Source organism: Rousettus aegyptiacus, unplaced genomic scaffold, assembly GCF_014176215.1.
Source record: "Rousettus aegyptiacus isolate mRouAeg1 unplaced genomic scaffold, mRouAeg1.p scaffold_m13_p_10, whole genome shotgun sequence".
In the NCBI taxonomy this organism is placed as follows: domain Eukaryota; kingdom Metazoa; phylum Chordata; class Mammalia; order Chiroptera; family Pteropodidae; genus Rousettus; species Rousettus aegyptiacus.
Window position 1 is genome coordinate 27,232,333 of NW_023416285.1, and position 2,591 is coordinate 27,234,923.

The following is a 2,591-nucleotide window of genomic DNA, read 5'->3' on the forward strand; positions in this document are numbered from 1 at the left end:
GACAAATAAGCATATAAGTAAATTGAACAATAATTTAGTTATGTCTCCAGAACTGCAACATCATCATCATCATCATCATAATAATAATATAACTGGAAAAGTTGAAATAGATATGAAGATCCCTCAATAACAATTTTATCATATTTTCAGTAGCTTGGAATATAGTATGTCAGAAACAAAATGGCTTTACTGTATTTTTTTCTAGCAGATTAAATAAGTTCTATGAATGATTTAGTTCTATGAGTGTCTCATAAGCACTCTTTTTTCATTGACCTAGCTGTACCCTCCCGCCTTTAATGACCCAACACTCTAGAGTCAGTCATTGAGTGCACCCGGAGAGGTCTGCAGCCTTTTGCCAGTCCTTATTTGTTTGTGGGGTTGCTTCCAAGGAGCAAATCTGAGACAATGTAACTATATTGCCACAGAATCGATGAGGCTCTGGGAACCTATTTTATACATATGTCAAATTCTGGAAACTCATGTCTTTATTCACAGTCTATGATACAAACTATTCCAAATTCCCCTCTTGCAAAAGGTTATCTTCATTTTTTTTAACTAACAATTGCATCCTAGTATTTTCTATTCTTGTTTGTGCTAGCAAGCCACTGTATCAATTTTTAAACTTTACCTATCTTCTAAGGCCTTTCTCTCAATAATTGAACCAGGTTATGCTATGGTAAATAATAACCTCCAAATTTCAATGGCTTAATGTAATAGAGGCCCATCTATGTCCAGATCTATTCACATGTCTGTTACCAGATGACAGTATAGTGCTCATTGTAGTGACTGAGGGACACAGGCTAATGGAGAAGCCACCATCTCCAACATTTCCTGTTACCATCACAGAGAAAAGAGAGGTCTTGTCTTGGAGGGCCTCACACTTACCCCTAACCCCTCTAGCTAGAAGTGACATATCTCATTGGTCAGAACTAGTCAGCAAGTACAGTCCTACCAAGTACCCTGAGCTGGAGAGAATCTGACCATTTGGTAACAATCACTGATGATCAGCCTACCTATATCCCACAATACACAGAGATATGTACACATGTACCCACACATGTATAGGCTCTTTAATGTGGACCACATTAGAAATGTCAGCATTTACACGGGTTTTACATTCTCTGAAAATCAACTTTTTAACTAAGAATATTTTGTCAAATTTATTTTGTGAACAAAAGGTGTTTTGTCTTATTTTCAATTTATCTGATGCATTAATTTTTTATTAGCATTAGCTAACATCATATAAAATAAAATCATTTCATGAGAAAGTAAGTAACTATCATGCTATTTATTGTTCAGGGATTTTATTCACTTAAAATTATTTAATAACTATGAGTCAATATGTAAAAAATACATATGTTATGTCCTCTGGGATGAATATTGAGATCAAACTGTGCAAGATGTACTTTATTTTTTTCACACACCATTTTAGATACTTCTTCAAATATCATTTTAGATCCTATGTAACAAGGGCTTTGGTTAGTCTGGATGATTACATAATTTTATGTAATTACACTTTGAGTTAATTATTACTTGACATTCACTGCACAAAAAGACCATATCTCCATTAGCAGCCTTAAATCGTCTTCAAATTTAAATGTTCCAACTGCTTTAAATTTAAGACTCTTGTATAAGAGTTGATATAGCTGACTTTTCTATGATCATTTCAATGCGGACAGCTCCATCACGATAAAATCTCTTTTAAGCCTTGGAATTTTTAATAGGCCCAGAATCACATAGATTTATAGTCTACTTTAACCAAACTTAATTGGACTGTCTGGAAACCTCAGAAAAAAAGAAGGAAAATAACAGACATATTTTAAATTTAAAACTCAGAATCTAAGATACATAGCATGTTTCTAAGCAAAGCAAGAACTGCTTTGCAATATTAAAAAAATAATCTTTTGGGCCTGGATCTGTCTCTGTCATGAATAAGTTACTGTCCACTGAAGTGGGAGAGATTGAGAAAGATCAGAACAGCTGTTTATCCAAGATTTTACTGCTTGAAATCTCTGATACTTTATTCAAATCATTCCTCAGTTCCTCAGCTCTGGCACTGGCAGAAGCTGCATTTTTATCCAGAGACACTTCATTCTTTAAGGAAGAACACATTATCCTAGTAACTGGGCTTACAGTCAGCAAACAACTTCCATTGGGTGTTCAGAGATTGCCTCAACTGTACAGACATGCTCTTCTCAGGGTCACTCTCCTGGGGGCCACTTACTCCACAGACAGAGGATAAAATCCTCATATTTTCAATTGCATCCTAAGCGCAACATTTCCAATGGGATATTTTAACTCTTGAGCTTTCTATAGGGTCTATTGAGGCTGTCACTGGGGCCTGCACAATAGTTTGAGCTCCTCCTAATCCTAATCTCATTCCTCCATGCCCCGAAGCAGTTCTGATGTCAGAAGTACTTGCTGATGAGCTTCTGGTACTCCAAGCTTCTCACAGATATCTTTCTGGTGAACCCAACCTTGGATACTCATGAAGAGTACATAAAATAATCTTGTTTAGAGTTTTGATACAGTATGCACTATAGAAAGGTAAGAAACATTCTGATAAATCATCTATTTATATAGACTTTGGC